General features: G+C 50.3%; 1 protein-coding gene across 1 annotated transcript in view; it reads left to right on the top strand.

Annotated features, from left to right (window-relative positions):
- The window catches only part of CEP135 (centrosomal protein 135), a 375,473-nt gene that overhangs the window by 210,911 nt on the left and 150,309 nt on the right, over positions 1–14,253 (top strand). The window lies entirely within an intron of this gene.

Here is a 14,253-nt window from a genome sequence, read left to right as displayed (position 1 = left end):
CAAAGTCACAAATTGATTTAATAAAAGCATCAAGGGACGAAAGTAATAGTATATTGTTTATTTAACACATCACAATATAAAGTTGTCATAAAAATATAAAATTATTATTGAAGAATCAAGATCATTTTTCAGTAAGAGCCAGGAATGTATATTCAGCATGTGCCAAAAAAGGGATAGTGTAAGACGCATTAGGCAGTTAGGCGAAGACGTCAGGTTGCCTAGGGCCTTAAATAGCAGTTCCTGATCAGTGCCAGGGTGCCTATTGTAAATCAATTCCGTACATGCCAGTAATATCTGGCCCCTTCTAGACACCTCGTTCTTTCGACCCCCAGGCGGTTTGTGCATTAAACCTTCAGTGGGAAAAAGGAATCAAATGAAACTTTAGCTTTCACCTTTGTATCACAGAGAATGCAGCAAAGGTTAAAATAACAGGATGACTTGGGTTTAACCGCGCGTTTTAGTGGGGATCAGTGTAATAACTCTTGCACAAACGTTAATTGGAGGAAGGTATTGGAAGGTACCGATCTGATCTGTCAAGTTATGCTGTTATTTTATTTCCTAAATCTAACACTCATTCCTGTGTAGATAGATTGGCTTTGTAATGCTTTTTTATAATTGTTTATTTATTCTCTGATCGTTTTATTACCTAAAATCTGACATTGATGCCTATCTAGATAGATTGGAGTTGTACATTTTTTTATAATAGTCAAGTCATACTCTTTTTGTTTTATTACATAAACTTGACATTGATGCATGTGTAGGTAGATAAATGCTCCGGAACGTGGTATTATGTATAGGTGTAAGGCGCCTCTTGGTAGATTCACACAATTTGATCTAAGTTCTATTTGTATAAACGGTGCTGCAGAACCTCCAAACTCCATAAATCCAAGCCTAAGCTCTGTAAACAATATACTTCACTCCCCAGCACACTTCACATTTCAAAATGGTTTCCCTATTGTTACTGAGATCAAGCCTCTCATTTTTCATCACATAACATAAATTGTAAACATTTTCGTCCTTTCCTTTTTCAAGTTTCATTCTCGTACATCAGTTGTCAACAGCCACAGCCAACATGTGTTTCGTCGCTTAAGGGGTGTTGTCCCGCGACTTCATCAAGGCTGTATAGATGTAAACATACAAGATGCCTATGTACTTATTGTATCATGACCTCATTTAAGTAAAGTACAAAATGCATATGAAACGTCGCATAATTAAAAAATGAAAAAAATTAACACAAGGTTCAGCCAACCAAATTATAGTTTGATTTTATGTCAACACAACAATTCATGTTCTGTGTACAAAAAAACACACCCTCTCAGAGGTGGACATGTGTAGGTAGATTGGATTTGTAATATTTGTATACTAGTAATGTGCCACAGAACAGCCTCCTTGTCCCTGATCTGTTTGTTATACAACACTACTTCAAAAAGTGCATCTCTAGAGTCATCTCAGTGGTAGGAAGATTGTGTTGTCATTACTAGACCAAAATACAAACTTGCACGAAGCAAATATTAATTATGAGGGAATACCTGGAACGTGCACCTTGTTCTAGCTACACGGGAAGAAATAGAATGCTTACAGTTTTAGTTCCAAACGTTTTAAAAGGCAACAGAAAATTGAACCATGAAGCAAGGAAGAAACCGGAAGAGTTGTCAGGTGTGTATGTTTCTGGGGCGAATTCGAAATGAAAGTGCAATCCTGTGTAGAGTTCATCCATGCTTGAATTGCATTCTAAATTGGCATTGAAGCTTCATTCGGAGAAAAAAGCTTCGAATCTGGCGTGCTTAACCAAGCTAAGGGAATTTATGTATCCATTTCGAATGTCCAGCATGACTGCATTTGACTGCGATGCCTTATATAGGGACAGTGGCAGTGTATGGAATGCTAGATATGTCCTGACAGCAGATAGCCGCCTACGCCTACGCCTTCACCGACGCACCTGTCCTTCACTTGAAGAATTCAGGAAGAAGCTCAAGACATGGCTCTTAGACTACGGACGTCAGGACGTAGCGCCTGGAGATCCCCAGGGCGTCAAGTCGCGCTTTACAAGAACTCTTTTATTGATTGATTAATAGACAAGCACCCAAAAGTAGATAAGGGACCAGCAGTTATTTATATTTCTGACACTCACAAAAAGACAAAAGCCTCCCCAAAACTTAGTATTGGCGTTCACAGCTTAAACATCGGAACGATTGGAGTATCGTAATTTTTCGGGGTGCATCTTAATAGGCATGACGTTTAGAATTGGGGTACCAGTAAAGCTGCTGGTGGCAGTGTCCACTGTCGATGGACCCGGGGCTCGAGCCCCATGGGAACCCAGGACTGAGGGGCCACTTTTTACACCTGTGTAGTCATATTTCCAGAATGCAGTGTAAGCAGGACCTCCTTTATATTTAACTCTGAGACCTGTAAATACTGATTGAAACTTCATGGAAATACATTACATACAAGTCCTGTGCAGCACACCTGAAAAACAACACAGGTAGTAATTGGGCAACAATACATCAAGGGCCAGATGTGCTATTCCCATTCACAGACCAGGGATGTGCAAATTGCACACTGACTGCTTTGTGAATGAGAATGAAATTTGCGAGGAAACCTATGTTGTGTACTAATAGGTCTTATTGCAAATTGTACATTCGCCTATTGGCGCAAAACGTCCTGTTTAATGAATTTTATTTAGAATTGTCGCAGCTTGCAACCTCCTGTGATTGGCTGCAAATTCAGGGATAGAGGCTTGTAGGGGACAGTAGACCTCTATCCCTTCATTTGCATTCCTAAATTGTTTTGAAAGCAGCTTGTGTCTATTAAAGGGACCAGTGGTATCTTAAAACAAGCATTTGCAATGCAATAGGTCTCGCATTTGTGACAGTTAGAGCTACAGGCATTGTAAATGACAATGTCTTTTGGTTATGTTTACGGAGTGGATGTATGTGGTGTGGAGTTGAATTATGTGGGTTGGATTGAAATTGTTAGTTGTAGAATTGTGTGGCATGGAATAGTGTGGTGTGAAGTGGATTTGTGTAGTGGGAATATGTGGCATGGTGTGCCTTTGAATTATGTGGTTAGTAATTATGTGGTACTGAGTAATTGAGTATCATGGAGTGTAAATATGTGGATTGGTATTTTGTGTTGTGGCGTGGTATGTAGTGGAGTTTAATTAGGTGGTGTGCTGGTGAATTTAGTGGCATGATGTGAAATTTTATGGTATGAATTAGATGCATGTGTTGTGCAATTGTGGTGTTGATTTAAATTATATGTTTTTTTGTCAAATTACGTGGTGTGGAATGGAAATGTGTGGAGCTGAATTGTGTGGCGTGGACAGTGTGGCGTGAGTGAAATTATGCTGATGGGAATTATGTGGCATGGTGTGGAGTTGAATTATAACAATTGTTGCTATGTGGCATAGTTGTTTTATGTGTGATATATTTATGTGGTATTGAGGATAGTGTAAATAGGTGGCATTCATGAATGTGCGCTTATCTGTAGAGGTGATCTTTTTTTTGTTTTTTTTGTTACTCTTTTTATTATTTGAAACACAGAAAACAAAACATCGAACAAACAAGCAAGGCAGTACATTAATATTACAATCAGCAGGTCTGTGCTCAAGGAGGACGGGAGATACATGATAACAGGAGAAAAAAGTCTTTGAATACATATGAGGGGAGGGAGGCAGAGGCAGAATTGCATATGAACAGCGCAATATACCACAACTGGAAGGGATGTAGGTCAGGGTGACTGGGGAGGACTCGGGTTAGCGGTGGACGGGGGCGTACAAATATCTCCACGGTATGAGTTCCAAGGGTTCCAAATCTTCCCCCATTTTTTGGGCCTGCCTCTTGCGATATACACGGTCTTCTCTCGAAACATGCACCAGTCCAAACTCTCTTTCCAAGCAGTCACTGTAGGCGGCCTAGGGGACCCCCACAACTGAGCAATATCCCTCTTCGCAACCATATTGGCCAGAGTCACCCATCGAAGCTGCGACACGTCATAGTCATTCGGACCCCATACATTCAATAAACATTGTCGGGTTTCCGGCATCATCACAACACCCGTGACATCATCCATAATCTCATGTATACGTTTCCAGAATCGCACCACCTCAGGGCATTCCCATATGATATGGAGATAGGTGCGGTGATCTTTTTTTTTTTATAAATATATAATTCTTTTTATCAGAAAGAGACACAATAGTGATAGATTCCTTACCATAGAATATTCCCCAGGCGTCAGACTGGATCCAGAAAGTTTTTGCTTAGCAGTACCCCTGCGCGTCGGTGGGCGGTGTCGTGCGGATCCGCGACCGTCACTGGCGTCGTAAGCGCCCGGATGACATCACGGAGACTACTTAGGCGCCAACCATGCGCGCTGCCGTCAGTTCTTTCTTTTTGCGTGCCGAAAGCGCAGATCCGGATGGAGAAAACACCTCAGTAATTTTTTGACTACTTTTTGGGACTTTTGTCTCCTTCTCTTGTCTCCTGGTGCACGTAGGGATGCCCCGCTTTAAGTCTTGTGGGTCGTGCCGCCTTAACATGTTGGTGGCAGACCCCCACGATGTCTGCCTCTACTGCCTGGAGACCGACCATGACTGTCGGGACTGGCGGGCCATGGCCCCGAAGGCCTTGTGGGAGCGGCCCCGGAAGTTGCTGGAGGTTCGGCACTCCTCTCACCGCCGCTCCGGGTCTAGGGGCCGTTCGTGGGACCGTAGCCATAGCTCCTCGGGATTTAAGTCTTCACCTTCAGATTCCGGTAAGCGACGCCATAAAAAGAAGTCAAAGAAGCGTGTTCGCTCACCGACGTCCCCCCGTTGCTCCTCGGAGGCGTACTAGGGGGACAGGGGCTCTGACCCTGCGGCTTCTCGGGAACCAGGGAGTCCTGCAGCCTACCCGCCGTACCCGGGTCCGTCGGCGACCTCCCCAACAGATGCAAGAGTTTCTTGCTGCCATGGACCGTCTTTTTAGGCCTCGGGCTTCTGCCGGCGCGCCTGCGGGCCCCGCCCTCCGGTGTCCAGATCCTGTTGGCCTGGCGGTACCGCCTCTGGCGCCACAGGATCTAGCGCCCTCTGCTCCGGCTACTTTGCAGCGCCGCTGGCTCCGACCCCGGCGCTGCCCTTGACTCCGGCCCCAGCGCCGCCACAGGTGCCGCACTGGGTGCCGTTTATCCCACCCTTGCCCCGGTTCTCGGATAATTTCGTTCCGACCTGGGATCCGCATTGGGATGCAGCTGCGGCTCGGTGCCGCTTGCCCACACCCCGGCTCCGGTCCTGCTCCGGAGCCGGATGAGGACTGGGACGGCTCCGAGGACCCCCCTCTCTCGGCAGTGTGACTCCAAGCAGGATTCGATAGACAACCTTCATGATGCTGGAGAACTTGATGAGTCTTCTGACCCGGGGTTTGGCTCCCCTCCACCTACTATGGAGGAGGGGGCTTCCTACACTATGGTGCTGCGTCGGAGGCTCTCCATCTCGACCTCCTTACGGTGGCCCTTAAGACCAACCTCCTTACGGAGGTGCTCCAGACGGCGTCTACGTTATCGGAGCCGCAGCTCCATTTCAATGAGGCCCTTATGAAAGTCCTCTTGGGCACTTGGTTGTGTCCGGCCTCGGGGGCACCGGTGGATAAGAACATCGCTAGGCGTCATTGCCCGGCACCTGGTGATCCTGCCTTCTTGACCACTCACCCCATGCCTGAGAGCCTGGTCATTCAGGCCTCGATGTCGTGCCGCCTTAACATGTTGGTGGCAGACCCCCACGATGTCTGCCTCTACTGCCTGGAGACCGACCATGACTGTCGGGACTGGCGGGCCATGGCCCCGAAGGCCTTGTGGGAGCGGCCCCGGAAGTTGCTGGAGGTTCGGCACTCCTCTCACCGCCGCTCCGGGTCTAGGGGCCGTTCGTGGGACCGGAGCCATAGCTCCTCGGGATTTAAGTCTTCACCTTCAGATTCCGGTAAGCGACGCCATAAAAAGAAGTCAAAGAAGCGTGTTCGCTCACCGACGTCCCCCCGTTGCTCCTCGGAGGCGTACTAGGGGGACAGGGGCTCTGACCCTGCGGCTTCTCGGGAACCAGGGAGTCCTGCAGCCTACCCGCCGTACCCGGGTCCGTCGGCGACCTCCCCAACAGATGCAAGAGTTTCTTGCTGCCATGGACCGTCTTTTTAGGCCTCGGGCTTCTGCCGGCGCGCCTGCGGGCCCCGCCCTCCGGTGTCCAGATCCTGTTGGCCTGGCGGTACCGCCTCTGGCGCCACAGGATCTAGCGCCCTCTGCTCCGGCTACTTTGCAGCGCCGCTGGCTCCGACCCCGGCGCTGCCCTTGACTCCGGCCCCAGCGCCGCCACAGGTGCCGCACTGGGTGCCGTTTATCCCACCCTTGCCCCGGTTCTCGGATAATTTTGTTCCGACCTGGGATCCGCATTGGGATGCAGCTGCGGCTCGGTGCCGCTTGCCCACACCCCGGCTCCGGTCCTGCTCCGGAGCCGGATGAGGACTGGGACGGCTCCGAGGACCCCCCTCTCTCGGCAGTGTGACTCCAAGCAGGATTCGATAGACAACCTTCATGATGCTGGAGAACTTGATGAGTCTTCTGACCCGGGGTTTGGCTCCCCTCCACCTACTATGGAGGAGGGGGCTTCCTACACTATGGTGCTGCGTCGGAGGCTCTCCATCTCGACCTCCTTACGGTGGCCCTTAAGACCAACATCCTTACGGAGGTGCTCCAGACGGCGTCTACGTTATCGGAGCCGCAGCTCCATTTCAATGAGGCCCTTATGAAAGTCCTCTTGGGCACTTGGTTGTGTCCGGCCTCGGGGGCACCGATGGATAAGAACATCGCTAGGCGTCATTGCCCGGCACCTGGTGATCCTGCCTTCTTGACCACTCACCCCATGCCTGAGAGCCTGGTCATTCAGGCCTCGATGTCGCAGAGGGCCTTTCCCACGGCTACGCCGGACAAGGACTCTAAGCAACTGGACCAGTATGGCAAGTGGTTGTTCTCCTCAGCCAGCTTGGGGTTGCGGTCGGTTAACACCGCCTGCTTATTGGGCCGCTACTCCCGCGCAGTGTGGGATTCGGTAGCCGAGGTCTTGCCTCCGTGTTCTGAGGAGGTCCAGGCTGTCCTTTCCCAAGCGATTGCAGAAGGTAAGGATGCGGCGAAGTTTGCCATTAGGTGTGGTCTAGACACCGCTGATTCGTTGGGCAGGGCGATTTCCACGACTGTGGCGTTGCGGTGCCATGCTTGGTTGCGGTCTACCGGGTTCTCGCCGATGTCCAGGGCTCGCTTATGGACATGCCCTTTGATGGCACCCGCCTCTTTGGCGACAAGGCTGACAATGCCCTGGAGCGGTTTATAGACTCGAGGGCCACGGCCAAGTCTTTTCACAAAGAACTCTGCCACACTTGGGTTTCGTTGCTTTCGTGGTCATGGCAAAAGCACCCAAGCACTCTCCTTCACAAAGCCTCTGCAGAACCAGCCTCAGGGCAGACGTGGATTCCGCAGGGGCGGTCTGGTAACCAGCGAGCGGGTCAGTACACCTCCACCCCTGCTGCTAATCCGAGCTTCAGGGAGCACCCCCACCCCGGTAGGTGGCAGGGTCCGTTACCACCTCCACCACTGGTGCGAAATACATCGGACAAGTGGGTGCTGCAGATAATCTGCTAGGGTTACTTGCTCCCCTTTCTGTTCTCCCCTCCAGCCATGCCGCCTCGGTACCACCGACTGTCGGGCATCATTTGGTTCTTCTCCGCCAGGAAGTCACGGCCCTCCTAGCCAAGAGGGCCATCAAGTGCGTTCCCGGTCAGGAAGTCGGGAGTGGTTGTTAGTCCCACGACATTCTGGTCCCCAAGAAGGACAAGGGGGGCGTGCGCCCCATCTTGGACCTCCGGGACGTTAATCGCTTCCTTTGAAAGAAGAGGTTGAAGATGCTAACTCTGGCTCAGGTCCTGGCTACCCTGGATCCTGAAGACTGGATGGTAGCGTTGGACTTGCAGGACACATATTTTCATATCCCCGTCCTGCCCGCCCACTGGCGTTACCTGCGGTTCACGGTAGGCCAAGAGCATTTTCAGTTAGCAGTGCTCCCCTTCGGCCTTACCAGTGCCCCTCGGGTGTTCACGAAGGTGATGGCGGTGGTCGCAGCTCATCTGCGCAGGTTAGGGGTGTCAGTCTTCCACTACCTCGACGACTGGCTGTTGAAGGCGGGCTCACCCCAGGCAGTTGTACCCCACTTCCAGACTATGGGCGACCTCCTGCATTTGCTGGAGTTCTCCATCAATGTGCCAGAGTCGCACTGGAGTCCCTCTCAGAAGCTCCCTTTCATTAGAGCTGTTCTGGATTCAACACTGTTTTGGGTTTATCCTTCAGAGCAGCGAGTCCAGGATATGCAGGCTATGATTCCGCTCTTTCAGCCTCTATCCCGGGATTCAGTCAGGCTGACCCTCTGGCTTCTGGTTCTGATAGCCTCCTGCATCCTGCTGGTGACACATGCCAGATGGCATATGTGGGCTCTGCAGTGGGACCTGAAGTTCCAGTGGGCACAGCATCAGGGCAACCTGTCCGATCACGTCCGGTTCTCGGAGGGCACTGCACGACAGTTACAGTGGTGGCTCATGAATTGCGATTCGGTCAGTGGCAGATCCCTCTTCCTTCCCAATCCGGAGCACACAGTGGTGACGGATGCGTCCCTCTGGTCTCCGGCGGAGTCCCGGCTCCATGAATGAATGAATGAATGAATTTGCGATTTGTAAGAGCGCAACTTAACCCGGAGGCATCAAGGCGCAGAAGATGGAAAAAACAGCTGAGTGGTCGGAGGCATCAGAAGGCAGCAGCACTTACGGATATGATTCAGTAAATAGCCAGGTTTTGAGATTTTTCCGGAAAAGGGCAAGTGATGGCTGAATTTTAAGGTTGGTTGGAAGCGTGTTCCATAGTTTGGGGGCGAGGAAGAAAAAAGCCCTCCCGCCCCATCTGGACTTATCTATCCGGGGGGTCGCAAGAAGATTTTTGTGAGCAGATCTCAGGGCTCTGCCCGGGGTATAGAAGGACACGAGGGACCCAATATCCTCTGCACCCAAGCTATAAAGGGCCTGATAGGTCAGAACCAGGACCTTAAAGTTGATCCTTGCCTGGACAGGAAGCCAGTGGAGGTTTTTCCTGATTTCTGTAACAGAAACACGTCTTGGGGCATTCACCACAAACCTGGCTGCAGCGTTCTGGATAGTCTGTAGGCGATGGATGAGTTTTTTGCAGATACCAAGATAGAGGGCATTGCAATAGTCCAGGCGGGGTGAGATAAGGGCAGTAACCACCTGTTTCCGGGCATTGGGGGAGAGATAGTGCACTAGCTTCCTGAGGATCCTCAGGACCCCACAACAAGTTGACACAGTTTTGCTAACTTGTTTATCAAATGCCAGTGTGGTGTCAAAGGTGACCCCCAGGTTTCTGGCAACTAAGGACGGCAAAGGGCAGGTTCCGAGGGAGGGTGGCCACCAGTCCATGGACCAGAGATCTTGTTTGCAACCAAAGATGAGGATCTTGGTTTTTTCACCGTTTAGCTTAAGGAAGTTCGTGGACATCCAACCTGCCACGGCTTCCATGCAGTTCTTAAAGTTGAGGGCCGTGGACTCCACAGAATGGGATAGGGAGACCATTATCTGGGTGTCGTCGGCGTACGATAAGACTTCCAGTCCGAAAGCTTTGCAAGAGGAGCCACATATATGTTGAACAACGTAGGGCTCAAAGATGAGCCCTGCGGGACCCCACAGTGCAAAGGCTTGGCAGAGGAAAGGAAGTCACCCAGTTTGACTCTTTGGGAACGTTGGGTAAGGAAAATGTCAGAAGACTGAGGGCTGGTCCATCCACACCCAATTCACCGAGCCGCCTAGACAAGATGGTTGGGGACAGGGTGTCAAAGGCGGTTGTAAGGTCGAGCAGGATCAAGATGGTAGGATGACCTCTGACGACCTTAGCGCGGATGTTATTGACTACCACTGTGAGGGCTGACTCGGTGCTATGCGCCTTTCGAAAGCCATGCTGTGAAGAGTCAAGCAGACTAGCTTTGTCCAGAAAGGCGCTGAGATGGTGGTTGAAGTATGCCTCAAGCATTTTGGCAGGGGCAGGCAAAAGGGAAATGGGACGAAAATTTTTAAGAGTGCCAGGGTCTAAAGTAGGCTCCTTCAAAAGGGGCTTTACGATAGCCAGCTTCCAAGATTCAGGGAAGACACCATTTGAAATTGCCAAATTCATAACCTCAAGCTATGGGGGGAGAAGGACTTCTTTGCAGTCTTTCAGAATTTTGAGAGGGCAGGGGTCCAGGGGGGAGCCAGATTTAAGCTTATCTAGAAGAGCATTTAAGCCTTCATAGGAGAGGAGAGGAAAGTTGGACAGATGTTCTGGAGGTGCTGGAGGCGAAGCGGGGTTAGGCTTAAGATCTGGAGGGGAGACGTGAACTTGAGTGGAATTAAGGGTTTCTAAAGCAGAGTGAATATCAACGATTTTGTTGTGAAAAAACAAGGAAATTTGGTCACAGAGTTCTTGAGACGGGACAGTGGGATCTGGGGACGGAGTGAGAGAAAGGGAGTCCACAATTTTAAAAAGATCTCTAGGAGAGCTGAGGGAGGTGGTCAGATCGGTGAAATAGGATTGTTTGGCCGCTAGAATTGCGGCCTTATAAGTTGTAATGAGATTTTTATGTTTGGTCTTTTCCTCAGGCTCAAGATGAGTTCTCCAGAGTCTTTCCTGTCTCCTGCATTCCTGCCTACGTAATCTGAGGGAGTCAGAGAACCAGGGGGCCGAAGGGCGTTTCCTGGCGCAGTAGTGGGGTTTCATAGGGGCTAAAGTATTGACTGCTTCAGAGATGGTGTTAGCTGCTCCAGAGCGGCTGCATCAGTGTCGGGTTTGGGGGAGGAGATGAAGTTAGCGATAAAGGGAGTGAGGGCTACTTTATTGATGCCTCTAAGATTCCTTTTAAAAGTCCAGACACTATTTTCCTTGAGCGGCGGAACCCGTGGAGAGGGAGATGGGAGGGCCCACTTCCAATCTAGTGTCATTGGAGAAGATCCCGTCTAAAATGTGGCCTGCAGAGAGGGTGGGGCAGTTTTCCTTTTGTAAAAAGCCACAGGAGGCCAGGGAATCGATAAGCGAGCCTGTGTCAGATGAATTGGGGTCTTCCAGATGGAAATTGAAATCCCCAAGGATGGTGAAATTGGACACATCAATGAAGGGTTCAAGGATTTCCAAGAGGCTGGTGGGAAAGCCTGACCTTGGACCAGGAGGTCGGTAGATTAGAACGCCCGTGAAGGATACAGTAGGGGAGGGGTTGAGAGTATCAACCTTCTGGAGCTGCGGGCGATCTGGCTTGCACTGAAGGCATTCCTTCCCTCTGTCCGCGGAAGTGTAGTGCAGGTGTTCACAGACAACACCACCGCCATGTGGTATTGCATGGTGGATCATGAATGGTGTCTGAACTCGGACGTGGGGCAAGGTCTCTTTCTGCAGTGAGGAGAGCCTTGGTTAGATGTATTCGCCACCGAAGACAATGCGCAATGTCAACAGTTCTGCGCGTTGGAATTTCCATGGCGGCGCTCTCTCTGAAACGCTTTTTGTACACCTTTCCGCCGATACCACTTCTGCCCAGAGTGCTGAAGAAGATCAGGAGCGACCGGACCCAAGTCATTCTTGTGGCTCCGGATTGGGCTTGAAGAGTATGGTATCCCGAGTTACTCGGTATGAGCATCGATCCCCTGATCCGTCTGCCTCTTCAGGAGGATCTTCTCTCGCAGCAGCAGGGGACGGTCCTCCACCCGAACCTGCCCAGCCTCCACCTCCATGCATGGAGATTGAGCGGCGACACTTGACGCATTTCGATCTTCCTCCCGAAGCATGTGATTTCATTCTGGCAGCCAGGCGTCCCTCCACCAAAACAGTATACGCCTGATGGTGGAACAGATTTGTGGCATGGTGCACAACAAAGGCTGTGGATACGCTTTCTGCCCCTCTTTCTGAGGTTCTTCTGTTACTTCTCTCTTTGACCCAGCTGGGCTCTGCTCTGGGCACTATCGACGGTTCTCTTTCGGCCATCTCCGCCTTTCTACGGCTTCCAGATCAGCCTTCTCTTTTTATGTCCCCGGTTGTTAACCGTTTTCTTAAAGGCATTACGCATACGTTTCCACCCGTACCCTTCATAATGCCTCAGTGGGACTTAAATCTTGTCTTGACTTTTCTGATGTGCGCTCCTTTTGAGCCCCTTCATAACTGTCCCTTACGTCTTCTTGATCTCACAACGACTTTCCTGGTAGCGATCACCTCTGTCCGAAGAGTGAGTGAGCTCCAGTTTCTTTCTTCTAAACCTCCTTTCCTTTCTGTTCATCCGGACAAGGTGGTTTTAAGGACCCATCCTTCTTTTCTGCCAAAGGTTGTCACGCCCTTCCACAACCGGCAGACCATCACTTTGCCCAACTTCTTTCCGCCTCTGCATCCTTTGAGGGAAGAGGAGAGGCTCCACCGTCTGGACCCAAAACATGCGCTCTCATTCTATCTGCAGCGTACACAGCAGTTCCGGTGGATGGTCAGCTTTTTGTTGGTTATGTGGGCGCCAAAAAAGGTCGGACTGTGCACAAACGGACCATCTCCCGCTGGGTCATTCTGTGCATCAAAGCATGTTACTCCTTGGCCAAGAAGGAGCCTCCTGTGGGGCTGCATGCCCATTCCACCAGGGCGACTGCAGCCACTACTGCATTGGGACGCAGCGTTCCCTTGAAGGACATTTGCCAGGCAGCTACGTGGGCCTCGCTGCAACACGTTTACCATACACTACTGCCTTGACGGTCAGGTCAAGAGAGACAGTTTCTTTGTCCGTTCTGTGCTCTGTGACTTTCTGGTGTAATCTTGTTCGCAGACCCACCACCGGGGTTGGTATTGTTGGGGTATCTATTCTAAGGTAAGGAATCTATCACTAACATGTCTCTTGAAGATGCACAAGTTACTACTTGTGTAACGATATATCTGTAAGAGACATTAGTTAGTGATAGATTCCTTTCCGCCCCGCCCATCCTCCCCGTTCTGCGAACTGATTACTAGGGTTAAGGTCATCCCCTTTTAGAGCCCTAGTTTTATGCACCAATGGTCAGTATCTTGCATGACTCTGCGTTTCGGCGCGGAAAGTAGTGTACAGAACTGATGTCAGCACACATGGGTGGCACCTAAGTAGTCTCCATGATGTCATCCCGGCGCTTACGACGCCAGTGACGGATGCGGAGCCGCACAACGCCACCTACCGACGCACAGGGATACTGCTAAGCAAAAACTTTGCGGATCCATTCGGACGCCTGGGGAATATTTTAAGGTAGGGAATCTATCACTAACTAATGTCTCTTACAGATATATCGTTACACAAGTAGTAACTTGTGCATTAAACAACATGAATCCGTGTGGTTGCATGAATCAGGTGGATAGTTTACAGACAAGAGGAATTCATTCGATAACACAGTGAAAATCACCTTGACTACAAGAACAGAGCAATGAAACATCATGGAATACAGCATTTATGGTGAGGACAGGTCATCGGAAATTGAGTTGAGTGGGGGACTACAAATGTCCCCTCGGTAAGTGTTCCATGCCCCCCAGATGTGAGACCACTTCATGGGGCAGCCCCTCGCAATATACACCGTTTTTTCCAGGAACATACACCAGTCCATGTGCTTCTTTCATTCTTGTATGGTGGGTTTGTGGCTCCCCATAGCTGAGCAATGTTCCTTTTTGCCACCATGAGGCCTAGCATTATCCAGATCTTACCCTATCTGCTCAGGTCCATGGGTTCCCATACATTCAATAGGCACCTCTTCGCTTCAGGGCGGATGACCAAATCCAACACTACGCCCAGAACTGCATGTATTTGACGCCAGTACCTCTGAATAAGATCACATTCCCAGTGGATATACATAAATGTTCCCTCATGACCACATTGTCTTCTGCATCCCCCCTCTTCTGCCCTCCCATGCGGACTAGGCAAGGTCCAGTAACGTACACCCTGTGCAAGATTTTGAGCTAGACAAGCCTTAGACTGGCCGAAATAGCCACTCCCCTTGGGTAGCCAGTGCCTCTTGCCATTCCTCGTCGTCTAGTTCGAGGCCATCCCTTTCCCACTTTGCCCTGGAGGGGGTCTGCGGTGTTGTTTATCAGCTTCTTTATATGTTAGAGAGATTGCTTTCTCTGGTAAGTATCCTTCAAGCAGTCTATCCTTGAGAGGTGTTGATTCTGGGG

This window comes from Lissotriton helveticus, chromosome 2_2 (genome assembly GCF_964261635.1).
Source record: "Lissotriton helveticus chromosome 2_2, aLisHel1.1, whole genome shotgun sequence".
NCBI lineage: Eukaryota > Metazoa > Chordata > Amphibia > Caudata > Salamandridae > Lissotriton > Lissotriton helveticus.
Note: the sequence above shows the minus strand (reverse complement) of the source record. Positions and strands in the feature narration are given on the sequence as shown.